General features: G+C 41.0%; 1 protein-coding gene across 2 annotated transcripts in view; it reads left to right on the top strand.

Annotated features, from left to right (window-relative positions):
- itfg1 (integrin alpha FG-GAP repeat containing 1) overlaps positions 1-17042 on the top strand; it is a 260953-nt gene that overhangs the window by 54021 nt on the left and 189890 nt on the right. The window lies entirely within an intron of this gene.

Genomic DNA, 17042 nt, shown 5'->3' with positions numbered 1-17042 from the left:
AGTCGGCTACCGTGCTGCTGCTCATTTTACCAACAAAATGAAAATATTTTAATATATTTGTTTATTATGTACATATTATATACTGCCTTTATATACAACCCTTATTCCAATGAAGTTGGGATGTTGTGTTAAACATAAAAACAGAATACAATGATTTGCAAATCATGTTCAACTTATATTTAATTGAATACACAGATATTTAATGTTCAAACTGATAAATTTGATTGTTTTTAGCAAAATAATAATTAACTTTGAATTTTATGGCTGCAACACATTCCAAAAAAGCTGGGACAGTTGGCAAAAAAGACTGAGAAAGTTGAGGAATGCTCATCAAACACCTGTTTGGAACATCCCATAGGTGAACAGGCTAATTGGGAACAGGTGGGTGCCATGATTGGGTATAAAAGGAGCTTCCCTGAATTTCTCAGTCATTCACAACCAAAGATGGAGCGAGGTTCACCTCTTTGTTGTGAGAAACTAGTCGAACAGTTTAAGGACAATGTTCCTCAACATACAATTGCAAGGAATTTAGGGATTTCATCATCTACAGTCCATAATATCATCAAAAGGTTCAGAGAATCTGGAAAAATCACTGCATGTAAGCGGCAAGGCCGAAAACCAACATTGAATGCCCCTGACCTTCGATCCCTCAGGTGGCACTGCATCAAAAACCAACATCAATCACCACATCAGGAACACTTCAGAAAACCAATGTCAGTAAATACAATACTTACATCCGTAAGTGCAACTTGAAACTCTACTATGCAAAGCAAAAGCCATTTATCAACAACACCCAGAAACGCTGCCGGCTTCTCTGGGCCCGAGCTCATCTAAGATGGATTGATCAAAAGTAGAAAAGTGTTCTGTGGTCCGACGAGTCCACATTTCAAATTGTTTTTGGAAATTGTGGACGTCGTATCCTCCGGGCCAAAGAGGAAAAGAACCACCCGGACTTTTATGGACCCAAACTTCAAAAGCCAGCATCTGTGATGGTATCGGGCTGCGTTAGCGCCAATGGCATGGGTAACTTACACATCTGTGAAGGCGCCATTAATGCTGAAAGGTACATACAGGTTTTGGAAACATATGCTGCAATCTAAGCAATGTCATGGACACCCCTGCTTATTTCAGCAAGACATTGCCAAACCCCATTCTGCACGTGTTACAACAGCGTGGCTTCGTAGTAAAAGAGTGGGTACTAGACTGGCCTGCCTGCAGTCCAGGCCCGTCTCCCATTCAAAATTTGTGGTGCATTATGAAGCGGAAAATACAACAACAGAGACCCCGGACTGTTGAACAGCTGAAACAGCTGTACATCAAGCAAGAATGGGAAAGAATTCCACCTACAAAGCTTCAACAATTAGTGTCCTCAGTTCCCAAACGTTTATTGAATGTTGTTAAAAGAAAAGGTGATGTAACACAGTGGTAAACATGACCCTGTCCCAGCCATAAAATTCTAAGTTAATGATTTGCTAAAAACAATCAGTTAATCAGTTTGAACATTAAATATATTGTCTTTGTAGAGTATTCAATTAAATATAGGTTGAACATGATTTGCAAATCATTGTATTCTGTTTTTTATTTGTTTAACACAATGTCCCAACTTCATTGGAATTGGGCTTGTATATAATATTTTTTAAAATCCATATCTATTGATCAAAACAAATTTGATAAGTGCATTGAACCTCTTCTAATAAAGCTGGGGGCCGATAAAAAATTTTACACCTTCAAAACCAATCATCAAGGGACGGGGGGTGGGGTCTTAGTTTATTGCTCCTTCAAAACTATTTGCGTGATTGCTCACAAGGCTAGCTACTAATGCTGACGTAAACAAGCATACGTGACGTCAAGCTGCGTGATTCCCACAATGCGATGTATGTGGTTCATGGAAAGTTTATTTATTTTTTATTTAAATTAAACCATCACTTTAGATAGTATGTAAAAGAATGAACTCTTGGTCAATTCCTCTACCAGGGTTTCCCCAACAGGACGTGAACTCAAAAAGATGATGAGAATTAATTACTAGCAATAATGGTGTGGGACCTGTCGACCTAATATTTAATCATTCAGATCTTCAGCATTTTGTTGACACATTATAAATTACTATTGTAAAGTAATAAGTTGCATATACAGCTGCAGATAGAGAACGTAACAAAGTATTGTTTTTTCTGTGCTTTGGTCAAAGTAGCAGGTCTTTTGAAGTCAATGGTTTCAAGTCCAAGTGAAGTCACAAGTCACTGCTGTTCAAGTCCAAGTCGAGTTGCAAGTCTTTTAACATATTGTCGAATCAAAAGTAATCAAATTCATGACTCGACTCTCACTCGAGTCCAAGTCATGTGAAACGAGTCCACACCTCTGGAATACACCCAATATGTACATCCATCCATCCATCCATTTTCTGAGCCGCTTCTCCTCACTAGGGTCGCAGGCGTGCTGGAGCCTATCCCAGCTATCATGGGGCAGGAGGCGGGGTACACCCTGAACTGGTTGCCAGGCAATCGCAGGGCACATACAAACAAACAACCATTCGCACTCACATTCACACCTATGGGCAATTTAGAGTCTCCAATTCATGCATGTTTTTGGGATGTGGGTGGAAACCGGAGTCCCTGGAGAAAACCCATGCAAGCACGGGGAGAACATGCAAACTCCCCAATATGTACAGTGTAATAAAAATCTTATGATGTGCTTCATATCTAGCTTAATAATTCTATTGCACATTGAAATTTGACAGAAATTAAGGGCATTAAATTAATGACAATTTAAATGTGCTAAAAATATAGTGTCATATTCTATAGAGTTGATCTTGACGGATTGTAAAAACCCGACAGACAAACAAGACAACGGTGAGTGTTCATTAATGCGGGTAACATAGCCATGTGGTGCGGAGGCGGCATGTGCTTTTGTACATGCACTTGCTTGTGTGGCCGTGACAGTTTATCCTTTCCAGTTTCACGAGACAAAAGAGATGCATCGGTAAGCTGACATAATTAAGTAATTGTAGATTGCCTCTTTTTGTAATAGAGATTTTGCGCGCTTTTTTGTGTCATGTTTGGCAAAGCAGTTTTTTTCCAAAGGAGAATGGCCTTGTTGCATCTGCTATCTTTTCCCGTGTGACTTCTTTTGCGCGTTCTTTGGCTTCAGCCTTCCCGCCGAGCGGGCCTTTAAATACCCTGCGACGCGACATACCACTTAGCGCTCAGAATCCCTGTCGCTGCTGTTACGCAAGTACCGCCCACCCTCCCACACGAACACATTTTCAAACTCTGTTATGAAAGGGTCTTTCCCTGAGTGTTGGAGTGTGACATCTCTGCTTGTTTGCTGTGGCCGCTAATGCTCGGAGCACTCAGATCAGTTGTGGCGTCCGATTTTGTCTACGGTTGACTTGTCGACTCAAAGTCAATATATGACATGAGTGTGTAACAAATACAGTTGGTACAAGTCCAAAATTGCCAAAGAGATTAAGAACGGGTTGGGTATTTCTGACTGCAGAGACTATCCTAACCAAAACTGGAAAAAAACTATCCAGTAGGAGTGTAACGGCAGAAATCAAGGTTTGGTACGTACCTTGGTTTTAAGGTCACAGTTTAGTTCACATTGGGTACAGTAAGGGGACAAAATGCAAAACATAACATTGCATGTTTTGAAATAAAATTAGTTCTGTTTCAAATGTTTAAAATGACAAAAAAGACCAGCAAGCAAGTAGCAGTAAATTTTACAACAAATGAAAGAGCACAAATAAAATATACAACGTGCCTTGCCCCCCCACCCACACCACCACCCCCACACACACGCACAAACCGGGCGACCCCTAAATCGACACAAAGGTGAGAGGTATTTAATTTACTCTCATGATAGGTTAAAGCTAGCTAACCTTGCGGCAATGACTCGTTTTGTGATCAAGAAAAACAGTGTTTCTATTTTCAAAAAGAGTGCAGGTAGAGAATGAAATTGAAAATGTTGTTTGTCGTAGAAATCTAATCGCCAAGATTGTGATGAGCCAGTCCCTTTTACGCTGTACGTGCCCAGTTGGCACAGGGTGTTTGCACCTCTTGCTGTGGATTAGAATTTTAAAAAAAAATTCCCCATTTTTGACCTAATGATTTTGTGATCTGAATGATTAGTGTGTGTGGACTACAGCCTATCATTATTATAAGTAAGTTATGATGATGTGATCCAAACCATTAGACACAAGCTGTTTATACTTCTCGTTGCGGCAGTACGTCTGCAGTTTTTCGCCTGTGTTATCAATTTCACAATTAATAATTTCTGACATTATGTTGTGATCCAAAACAATATTGCCAATATATAGTTGTTAAATTTCATTAATTATGCATTTGGAATAAATACAGTTATTGTATTATTTTCGTCCCATTGCCATGTTACCACTTTGATGAATATTCTTTGGCCACATTCAGTTAAAATACTTTAATATCGAACATGCTTGTGCTGTGAATCAGAGCTGCTTTTATTGAAAACACGAGAACCTCCTTATAAACTAACTAAAGTCATGAAAATTGATTATTTTCTATGCACCCCACATGGTCAAGCCCCCCCCTAGCCCCAGGAAAAAAAAAATCTTGGAGCCATGTCTGCAACTCCTGATGGTTTGCGTGGTCGACGCCACACTGGTAGTCTGCCATCTGTGAGCTCCTCGTCGACTGCTTCCTACTTATAAAGTGCCATTCGAGTGACCTTCACTTCTGCTTTTCTGAAATTGTACACCTTTTATATCCACTTCTTGCATATGCCAGGCTTTTTTCCTTACAATTGTAGTGATCCCTGCCTATTTGAGGTCCTCAATAAAAAGTTAGCTATTTGCATTTTTTTTTTTCCTGCGGAATCTACTGTATGTTTAGCTCATCATTGAAAACTTTACCATTGAGGAATTGTGGCATATTTTTGGGCTGTTTCTGTAACGCTAACGTGTCACAAAATTCCTCCAAAACCCCTAGCTAATAGGAACGTAGTGCTGGGCTATATGGCCTAAATTTGATATCACCATTTTTTTTTCCCCCCACTAATGTCGATATTCGATGACTTGATAATTATTGTATTAAAGTTTGTAAACGAATAAAACCGGGCCAGACCAGTTAATTAATTATGGTGTAATGATTCATTCATTATAGCAATGTATCGATTTATATTCCTACGATCCAACTGGATCGATCTGTGCTCTTCAAGTTACCCTTCCGCACGTAACTATATCGATTTAAATCGTTTTAAAATGTTATCAATCGATTGTATCGATACTAGGAAATAACGCACGGGGTTTACGCACGGCAGGCTTTATGTGGAGGTGTATATGTGTTGTATTTCCAAGTGAAACACATTCATTCCTTTGACTTTCCTTTATTTTTCACTTAGCACACGGCAGTTAGCATTGTCAAGGCGACTTTTGTCTTTGTCCTCTCTTCTTCTTTTCCTTTTTCTACGCCCCACGTCTAGTCACTCCTTTCCGTAGTGGCCCTAGTGGTTGGATGAGACACCACCGTATGTGTGTGTGTTATTTTTTTAAGCACTTATTGAAGTTTAAGAAGTCCCTCTTGTTTGGTGGATGGCAGATGAGGAGGCTAGCAAGAAATTATCATTAAGGATGCACGTGTTTGACTTATGGCAAAGCCTTTCAAGCTAGTTAGTTCAGCTTAGCTTGCAAGCCGCTAACGACGATAGCAAAGTACCCTCGAGGGGAAACTGAGGCGAACAAGACGAGAACCAGCGAAAATGTCAACTACTGGATGCTGTTTCAGGCTCGCGTTTGTGGTGCAAAGAGCAGGTTTGTTTATTTATTTAGCTATCCAACACTATTCCTAAAATATTTTCCTCATGAAAACCTCACAGTGCTACGTTTCTAGCCAGTACCATTTAACTGTTTAGAACAGAGTCGGCACTGCTGGTGGACGACTGGTTAGCACATCTGCCTCACAGTTCTGAGGACCCGGTTTCAAATCTGCCCTCGCCTGTGTGGAGTTTGCATGTTCTCCCTGTGCCTGCGTGGATTTTCTCCAGGTACTCCGGTTTCCTCCCACATCCCAAAAACATGCATGGTAGGTTAATTGAAGACTCTAAATTGCCCGTGGGTGTGAATGTGAGCGCAAATGGTTGTTTGTTTATATGTGCCCCTGCAATTGGCTGGCAACCAGTTCAGGGTGTACCCCACCTTTCACCCCAAGATAGCTGGCATAGGCTCCAGCACACCCGCGACCCTAGTGAGGATAAGCAGCACAGAAAATGAATGAACGTTTAGAACAGGTATTCTCAAACTTTGGGTTCAGCTAGGGAGTCCTTACAGTGGTGACTTTTTTCCGAGGACCCCTCATAATTCTAACATCAATTAAACATCTATTTTCTACGGAGTAAAACAAATGGCCCAACAATAATATCGTAGCTGAAATAATATCAATAACAATAAGTTGCTGTTGTCCCATGTTTCATTACAAAGCAACACAATAAATCAGTCAACTTTTATTCGGCAGACTACAGTACAGTACACAATAACACGTAAAAGCAAAGTCCAGCAGGGAAATCTTTATATTTGACCATAATTAGTTTTTATACGATTCCCAAATCAACAAGAATATTTGAAATTTCAACTGCACTGTACAGCATGAAGGTATTTATTTCAGTCACACTGGATGCAAAAACGTAACAATCGATTTTCAGCCACTGAATCGTTTCAAACCAATATCGTTCTTGAATCGAATCGGCAACCACAAATCGTGATAGGAATCAAACCTTTGCTAAAACAAATAGTTACACCCCTACAAATTAATATACAAGAAGTCCTTGATTTACGAACGAGTTCCGTTCCTACTCTGGCGACGTAACACGATTTTCCGCGTAAGTCGGATTTCACCGTTAAAGTCGACATTTATGGCGAAATACTTCTGTTACAGGCATTGTCCCACGTGACAGCAAGCTCAGTGTGTGTGGGCGTGTGCGTCGATGTGTGAGTGAGACGGGACTGCGAAGGAGGAAGGAGTGCGCGCCAGTGTGAGTGTGTACAGTGGCAAGTGTAGTGACAGCGACCGGGGAAGAGTAGCAATTAGCGGAGGACCCGTTGACGTTGAATGTGCAGAGGAGCTAATAAAGCCATTAAAGCAGCAAATCGGTGCTTCGTGCCTTTATTGTTGCCGCCACCCAGCTCAGTTGTGCAACGAGAGAAGGGGGTTAACCCTGCGTCTCCCGACCACGGTCAGGTGACCGTAGCAGGAAAGGTTAACACGTCGTATAAAGAAACTAAAATACATTAAAATAAAAAAATAAGATGCTGTACTTACCATTACTGCTGAGAGTGTGAAAAAAGGAGGGCAAAAAAGGCAAAGATACTCCAGCCGCACACACACAGACACGCACTAGCTAAGCAGAAACACTATGGTGCTGGGACAAAATGGCGGACGAGGCACGGGCGTCGTAAAGTTGAAACGTCGTAGGTCAAGTGCGTCGTAACTCGGGGACTTCCTGTATATTACGAAGATCATTTTACACTGCAAACTATGTGAGTCACAGAATACATATGTCTGGAAAGCAATGACTCGCAGCCCTGGAACAATGATTCCCTGCAATTTATCATCCCAGAATACAGATACAGTAATCCTACGCTCACGGGTCTGGCTTCGCTGTCCCGCTGTATAGCAGATTTTTTTTTTGTTTTTATACGGCTATATTTTTTTGTGTGATCCATTGATGTGTGATCAAAAAACTGACTAAGAGCTGTCCATGAAGTCATGTATTTATTTATTGAACCTTGTCCAGGAAAGGTATTTCAGTCACCTACATTGGCACTGCAAGTATTGGCAAGCAAATACATATACAAACTTACATACTACATATAACATATACAAAGTTAAATATGGGCGGCACGGTGGCCGACTGGTTAGAGCGTCAGCCTCACAGTTCTGAGGAGCGGGGTTCAATCCCCGGCCCTGCCTGTGTGGAGTTTGCATGTACTTCCCGTCCCTGCGTGGGTTTTCTCCGGGCACTCCGATTTCCTCCCGCATCCCAAAAACATGCACGTTAATTGAAAACTCTAAATTGCCCGCAGGTGTGAATGTGAGTGCGAATGGTTGTTTGTTTCTGTGTGCCCTGCGATTGGCTGGCAACCAGTTCAGGGTGTACCCCGCCTCCTGCCCGATGATAGCTGGGATAGGCTCCAGCACGTCCGCGACCCTAGTGAGGAGAAGCGGCTCAGAAAATGGATGGAAAGTTAAATATTACATAACATCACATCAGATGGTGATTAAAAGGTCCATAAAGGGCATGTGAGTAGATGTTCTCTAAAGCTGGAGAACTTGCATGAAGAAAAATGAAATCGCCTCATACACGTTTTGCCAAATACGGTTGTTTCCAAATGATGGACCTGCTCTTTTATGGGACTCTTTATAACTTCCTAGTTACTAGCATCTTCTCCTCCATGTTGGTGGAAGTCTCGCAGCGTAGCGAAAAGTATAGAAAAGAAAATCTATAATCCCCTTTTTCCTTATCGAGAATTAATAAAATATCGATCCAATCGAGCTTCTCAATATATCGCCTGGCACTATAGAAACGTAATTGGTGTCATTGTGCATGTTCAATTGATGCATCTCCACTCGTATATAATCCTTTCGTATTGTATGTGTATATGTATTGTATCTGAATGTACACGCACACTTCGATTGAAATTTTTCCGAATCAAATCATCTTTCAGCCTTTTATTTTTAAGGATAATGTTGTAGGTTGAGTTTAATAGTTGTGTTTTGGGTTCAGAATTTGTACCATATTGATAGTTTAAGCTATTAATATAGGCAATTTGTAGTGGGAGCATCAATTGCTCATGCTTTTTCGCTATTTATGCCAGGGCTAGATCCCTAGCCCCCGTGAATAGCAAGGGTTTCCTGTAACCCATTATTCAGGCTGAGAGATGACAATTTCCACTGAAGAATCATTGAATAGCACTTGTACATAATTTGTATCCCGACACAAAAGCTGCACCAAGTGATGGACCTCGAGTCGGTCTAAGTGGCCAGGACTCCAAGGGGAAAAACCTCTTTGTAACACCCACTTCATTTACTTTGGGTCAATATTTTATTGATGCCTCCATAGAGCAATGTTATCTCTAATGAGCCTTGGAAATGGAAGTAAACGTCAGGAGTAAACTTTAAAAACTATGTTAAAAGTGAGCGATGGATGGGGCCAGATTGTTTTTTATGGCTTGGTAGCAGCTCCATCCAAGGCTGGGTTGGGATATAAGTTTTTGAGAGAGACAAACACTGGCACTGTGGGGGATCGTTTGTGAGAATAACACCTTTGCTGAGTTCATCAAATTGATAAATCTTTTGACTAAAAAGGAAATCCTTGGTCTTCTGAATGCCTATTCGTATAGGATTTAAGTTACTAAAAAAAGGAAGAGTTTTTGTTTTTCAGGTACCACAAAACCAAATCATGTGATACTACCAAATCATTTGATTTTGCCAACTCAATTTAGTAAACTGTTATAACATTCAACGGAATCATCTGAGCCTATGGTGTTTCCAATGTGTGTGCTAACTCTTGCCAGTAAACTGATACCACCAATTAGTGTTGCACCAAGTACTGGTACCACTACCAGACTGAGGTATTTTAACATAAAACTTTTCCTCCAAGTACTTAAAAAAAAATTATAATAATAATTTTTAAAAAATACGCTACAGCACTCATATGATGTCTTAAAGGCCAGTACGTACACAAAAAGCCGACAGTCAGCCAATGAATTCTTGTCTCCCAAAAGTTAGCACATGCCTTTTAAGTGTGGAGTCAGAGACGAGGGTTCTATGTGTGTGCGCGACTGTATTGGAGCCAGGAGAATGTAATGGCTTTGAACTGTCGACCAGCTCCTGCCTCCTGCGGACACGTTAGCACGTGTTAGTGTTAGCCACCAGGACGTAACCTAAGAGTCCGTGGCTCACGAGGCTGTGTGAGGAAAGTCAGTGTTATATGCGGTGGATTTTCCTGTGCTGTTAGGCAAACTCTTCATTCAATGCACACGAGAGTCAGTGTTACCAGCAGGAGATCGATATCATCGATAGCATGGGACACATTTGCGCGGGTGCCCACGCCAGATACAGGCTGCACTCGATGTCGGAGCCCACATCAAAAATTGTGGCGTTTGAGAAGAATGGAAATCCACAAATAAAAAAGGAAAACCACTTACTATACAAGTGGAATCAAAAGGTCCACTTTTCGAGTGTCGTGGCTCAATACGCAATGAAAAACAGCATTGGCCGCCTACAGAGTGTGTGCACATGTATTGTTTACTATGGTAGAAATCAAATGCAGTCAAATACTGTACAAGAATACTGCATGCTAAAAGCTTATACAGTATTACGTATGAGTAAAGTAAATTACATATCTATATAAATACTTGATATAGTCATGGGAAAAATATTAGACCCCATGTTTTCTTCAGTTGTTCATTTTTAATGTCTGGTGCAACTTAAGGTACATTTGTTTGGACAAATATAACAATGACAAGGAAAAAAGTTTATAGAGTTTAATTTAGGAGCTGATATCTAGCTCTGTCAATTTTATATGGTTTTCTTGATAATAACCAAAATTATATTTAACAACACAATTAAGCTCCCAGGCATTAAAATGAACAAGAAATAAAAGAAACAAGGGTGGCGTCATATTTTTCTTTTGTCTGTGTGTATCTCTCTCTCTCTCTCTCTCTCTCTCTCTCTCTCGCTATATATATATATATACACACACATATATCATACATACAATATACTGTGTACACACACACACATATATATATCATACATACAGTATACTATGTACACACACATATATATATATATATATATATATCATACATAAAGTATACTGTATTAAGTTCTACAATTGTATATACATACAAACACATTCGTCATAACATATATATATATATATGATGATGCAGCCATTGATCTAATTATTTAAAAGAAAATGACAAGTGTTAAGAATGGGCGAATTCCATGTTTGCATAGTTTTTTTCAATGTATTTGAAGTTGTTTTGTGAGTTTTCTTTCCACTGCTTTTAGTGATTTTATATTTTTGCCGTGGTATCGTTTCAGCACTAGTATCGAGGTACTTTATTCATGTTTATTACCGAAGTCAGAATTTTGGTATCGTAACTTCACAACCACCAATCATTTGAAATTGATGTGTTTACAGTCATTGCGCCAACTCAGTCAGTGAACCTAATCATTCAAGTATGCTGTGCGGTTACGTGTTCTCTAGTATTGTCTGTGCTTTTGTTTTTTTCGTTCGTCTTTGGAGACATTACATGACTCACTTCCAGGGAAGACTTGCTGAACATTATGGAGTCTACCCCGGACTTTCTTTCACCAACTTTCACAAATCCGCTCAGTTTTTTTCTCTGAGTCACTCACCGGAGCGGGGGCCGCGGTGTACGGAGCATGGAGGTGAAGGCAGCGTAGGGGGAAACGTGCCGGAATCCAGGTGAAGCTCCGTAAGAGAGGATTTCGAATGGCCCTCCCATGGATTCACATCGCAAATCTACGCTCCCTACCCAACAAAATGGACGAGCTTCGTCTTCTCACAAAGACCAGTAATGGCTTTGGATGTTCCGCCCCCCTGTGCTTCACGGAGACCTGGCTTTGTGAACGCGTACCCGATGGCGCCGTAATGCTTCCGGGCAGACTGCGTCAAGGAGTTATTGGGGAAAACAAAAGGTGGCGGGATATGCTCTATATCAATGAAAAATGGTGTACAGATGTCACTGTTTTTGAACTGTAAGTCATTCTACTCGCCGCATGACTTCACATCTTTTATATTCACGGGTGTTTACATTCTTCATCAAGCTAACATGAATGCCCACTGCTAATGCTCGCTGAACAAATGTCAACGAAATTGAAAAAAGCACCCAGATTCACGCGTCGTTATACTTGGGGACTTTAACAAAGCTACACTCAACCACGAACTCCCTAAATACTAGCAACACATTGACTGTCCTACCAGGGAAAATAACATTTTACACCACTGCTATACTGCGCTAAATAATACATATCCCGTGCTATCCCCCGTGCTACTCAAGGCTCGTCTGATCACTGCTTAATTCACTTAATACCAACATACAGGTAAAAATGTAAATGTGTGAAAACAGTGAAAAATTGGACCAATGAAGCGAAGATAGAACTTCAAAGCTGTTTAGACTGCACAGACTGGAGTGTTTTTTGAAAATTCAGCTGCCAGCCTAGATGAATATATGCTCACTGTTACACCCTATATCTTTTTCTGTGAAGGCGTGTGTGTGTGTGTGTGTGTGTGTGTGTGTGTGTATGTGCGCGCGCGCCGTGCCAACAAGTCATTTCGCACGTTCAATAACAACAAGCTGTGGTTCATTGTCAAACTTAAGCAACTTTGCCAGGCTAAAGAGGACACATAGCCAAGTGGGGATAGAGCCATGTATAATTGCGCTAGAAACCAACTGACTAAAGAAATTAACATCGCAAAAAGGAATTATGCAATAAAGCTAGAAAAACAGTTTACCACTAACGCCTCTAAATCAGTCTGGCGTGGATTACAATCGCTAACCAATTACAAGCGACCATCCACCCAAGCTGAGAACAATAAAGGGCTAGCTGACGACTTGAACAGCCTCATCTTAAGATTTGAAAAGGACGCTTTCACATCCCTCACCCACCCAGCTGCACCACCGACCACATCACACCTCTGACTCCCCCTCCTGCGTTGACCATCCATGAACAGGAGGTGAGACATATCTTCAAACAACAAAAGATCAAGAAAGCGGCAGGCCCAGACCTTGTGTCTCCATCCTGCCTCAAAATGTGCACAGACCAACTCGCTCCAGTCTTCACACAGATCTTCAATAGATCTCTGGACCTGTGCGAAGTACCATCTTGTTTCAAATGCTCCACCATCATCCCAGTCCCCAAGAAACCTGCAATCTAGGGTCTGAATGACTACAGGCCTGTCGCCCTGACATCTGTGGTCATGAAGTCCTTTAAACGCCTCGTGCTGGACCACCTCAAGAGCGTCACCCCCGGCAGACCCCTGCAGTTTGCCTTTTGTGCAAACACTTCTGTGGAGTACGCAGTCAACATGGGACTGCACTTCATCCTAGAACACCTCGACGGCATGAGGACCTACGCGAGGATCCTGTTCGTGGACTTCAGCTCAGCGTTCAACACCATCATCCCCGAACTCCTCTCCTCCATGCTGTCCAACTGCCCTGTGTCAACCGTTGAGACCTTCAAGTTCCTGGGAATCACAGTCTCTCAGGACCTCAAGTGAGAGACCAACATCAACTCCATCCTCAAAAAGGCCCAGCAGAGGATGTACTTCCTGCGGCTTCTTAGGAAGCACGGCCTACCACTGGAGCTGCTGAGGCAGTTTTACACAGCAGTCATCAAACCAGTCCTGTGTTCATCCATCACAGTCTGCCACAAAAAAGGACAAACTCTGACTGAACGGACAATTAAAACTGCTGAAAAGATTGCCATTAACTTCTTAAACAGTTAAAATTAAAATTCCATTGTAACATGCAGCCAATTTGTCTTGAGATTGTAGTCACACCTCTGTCGGGCCAATTATACATTATTCGTGCACTCACTGTAGTAGCCTTGCCACTTTGCACTACTTGCATATCTGTTGTTGACAAATACTGGCCACTCATGTGCCTGAGAACTATCTGCACCATTTGCACAATTGACATTGTTCCAGACTATTGCTCTACGAGTCACTTCAAACTGCATAAATTTCTTGAAGTCTCTGCGCCATTTGCACAATGGTCACTGCACTAGACTATTGCTCTATTAGTCATTTCAAACTGCTCTAAATTGTCAGAGGACTGTATCACATGTCTGTTAAACAAACATTTAAAATATCGCCATTACCACATTACTGGTAACCTTTTATCGCTCACTGACTGTTTTTTTGTCTCAAAAGTATTCACTGTGCCTGTTGTCGTACTAGAGCGGCTGCAACTACCGGAGACAAATTCCTTGTGTGTTTTTGACATGGCAAATAAAGATGATTCTGTGTTTCTGGTGGGTCTACTCATTAAAGCCAGTTAATGGAGTTGTCAGTCAGCTGATTAACCTAAATCATCTCAGTCAATTCTGTTTCCAGTCTGTCCGTGGACATTATTGAGCCAATACAGCTGAATCAGTTGTGTCCACAGTGTGTCTGTTGAGTATGCTAATTCAAATCAGTGTACCAATTAAGCTAAGTAATTTGAGGATGTGGTGTTTACTATGAGTCGGCTATCTGGAGTGAGTGAATAGATCAATTTAATTATCTTGGTCTGACTGTTGCATTCTTCATTTGAAATGGTTTTCCAGGCCTTTACTGCAGCCTCTTTCAGTTTTTGTTTGTTTATGGGGGTTTCTCTCTTGATTCTCCTCTTCAGGAGGTAAAATGCAAGCTCTATTGGGTTAAGGTCCGGTGATTGACTTGGCTAGTCTAAATCCTTACCCCCCCCATGAAGTCCTTTGTTGTGTTGGCAGTGTGTTTTGGGTCATGGTCTTGTTGCATCATGAAGCTTCCCCCGATTAGTTTGGAAGCATTTTTCTGAAAATTGCCATACGAAATGGTTTTGTAGCCTTAAGAAATCATACTGCTGGTACCTTCACGAGTTATATAATCAATAAATACTCGTGAGCCAATTCCAGAAGCAGCCATGCAAGCCCAAGCCATGACATTACCCCCACCATCCTTCACAGATGAGCTTGTGTGTTTTGGATCATAAGCAGATCCTTCCTTTATCCATACTTTGGCAGAGGTTCACCTGGGTCTCATCAGTCCAGAAAACTTTGTTCCAAAACTTTTGTGGCTCATCTCTGTACTTTTTTGCAGAATCCAATCTGGCCTTCCAATTCTTTTTGCTGATGAGTGGTTTGCACGTTATGGTATGGCCTGTATATTTCTTCTCTCTGAGTCTTCTTCGAACAGTGGATTGTGATACCTTCACCACTGCCCTGTAGAGGTTGGCAGTGATGTCAATGACTGTTGTCGAGTCAACTCGAGTCGAGTCAACTCCCCCATCTCTGCTATTTTCACTTGTTATTGTCCCCAAAAAAACAACCAGACTTTTAACATAGGCAAAAATTAGACTGCAGAATACATATAGTAGTAGTTGAATGAGGAAATGTCCTCGCCTTCAGCACTTGATGTCTCAGGCTGTGACAGGCGGACGTGTCCAAAATGTGGGTGGGCCAAAATCTGGTGAAAATTCAAATAGTTCATCAGAAAACAAGCCTAAAACTACTAAATCTATTTTGGGGGACTTTTTTTTTCCTGCAGACATTATTTGTAAATCCAGAACTATGGAATAAGTGCCAATGTTCACAGTATTAGATATTGTAGGTCCTTGAAGCAAGTCAGATTTTTGTCCTTTTTTTTTTTTAACAATTTTACACCAACAAATACAATTTTTCACCTTGGTGTTTTTACGCAATAAAATCCTGATTATTAGAGAAGTGAATGTAATTAATTGTTGATGAAAAATGTGATATTTACTGTAAATGGCATTGACCATTTTGAAAATGAACTAAAACTGCTTATAGCCTCCCCATTGTCTACTCATAGTGTAAGGAAGTTAGGAAGTACTTACCATTCTTCACCTTGCTCGTCAATGGCAAGGCTGATGCCTGCAAAAGTGTGAAATGATTGACGTTTTAGTGAAAGAAGTCATAGTGGGGAGGCAACGGTGTTCCAGAGATAAAACTTGGCGAGAGGATAACCCGCAGCGAGATTGTGGAGTGTTTACCGAATGATCAGCTCTCTCCAGCGAAGCTAATCAGCCAATCACGGCTGGATTCTGCTTAAGAGGCCTGTTTGACTGATTAAGGCAAAACTCATCAACACGGCACCCGGCATGTCTCCACCAGTGCCCTGCTTCCTTGAATCTCTGAAGATGTTTTTTCTTTTAGCCTGTCCGGATACCATATGTCCATTGTACTCTAACATAGAAATTCTTCTCAAATGGTGCTTTTTATTTATTTATTTTTTACTTTGTTGATTGGTCCGAGATAAGTATATATTGTATTTTGAATATTATTGCTTTGACAATCTAATTTCCCTCAAGGGGGGAATTATCTATCGATCGATCGATCTATCTACATATATATATGTATATATATATATATTTATATATATATGTGTGTGTGTGTGTGTATATATGTGTGTATATATACATGTATATATATGTGTATGTGTGTGTGTGTATATCTGTGTGTGTATATATGTGTGTGTGTATATATATATGTATATATATATATATGTGTATATATATATATATATATATAGTGGGTACGGAAAGTATTCAGACCCCTTAAATTGTTCACTCTTTTTTATATTACAGCCATTTGCTAAAATCATTTAAGTTCATTTTCTTCCTCATTAATGTACACACACCACCCCATATTGACAGAAAAAAATGCAATTGTTGAAATTTTTGCTGATTTATTAAAAAGGAAAAATGGAAATATCACACAGCCATAAGTATTCAGACTCTTTGCTCAGTATTTAGTAGACGCACCCTTTAGAGCTAATACAACCATGAGTCTTTTTGGGAATGATGCAATAATTTTCACACCTGGATTTGAGGATCCTCTGCCATTCCTCCTTGCAGATCCTCTCCAGTTCTGTAAGGTTGGATGGTGAATGTTGGTGGACAGCCATTTTCAGGTCTCTCCAGAGATGCTCAATTGGGTTTAACTCGGGGCTCTTGCTGGGCCATTTAAGAACAGTGTTTGCAGTGAAATGCTTCACTGTTGGGACTGTATTGGACAGGTGGTGAGCAGAGAATCCTATTTCTCACCCTCTTGGAGTCCTTCAGGTGATTTTTTTTAGCAAACTCATGCGGGCTTTATGTGTCTTGCACAGAGGAGAGGCTTCCGTCGGGCCACTCTGCCATAAAGTCCTGACTGGTGGAGGGCTGCAGTGATGGTGTACTTTCTCGAACTTTCTCCCATCTCCCGACTGCATCTCTGGAGCTCAACCACAGTGATCTTTGGTTTCTTCTTTACCGCTCTCACTAAGGCTCTTCTCCCCCGATT

This window comes from Phyllopteryx taeniolatus, chromosome 2 (assembly GCF_024500385.1).
Source record: "Phyllopteryx taeniolatus isolate TA_2022b chromosome 2, UOR_Ptae_1.2, whole genome shotgun sequence".
Lineage (NCBI taxonomy): Eukaryota > Metazoa > Chordata > Actinopteri > Syngnathiformes > Syngnathidae > Phyllopteryx > Phyllopteryx taeniolatus.
The sequence above is the reverse complement of the archived record's forward strand: the minus strand, read 5'-3'. Positions and strand labels throughout refer to the sequence as shown.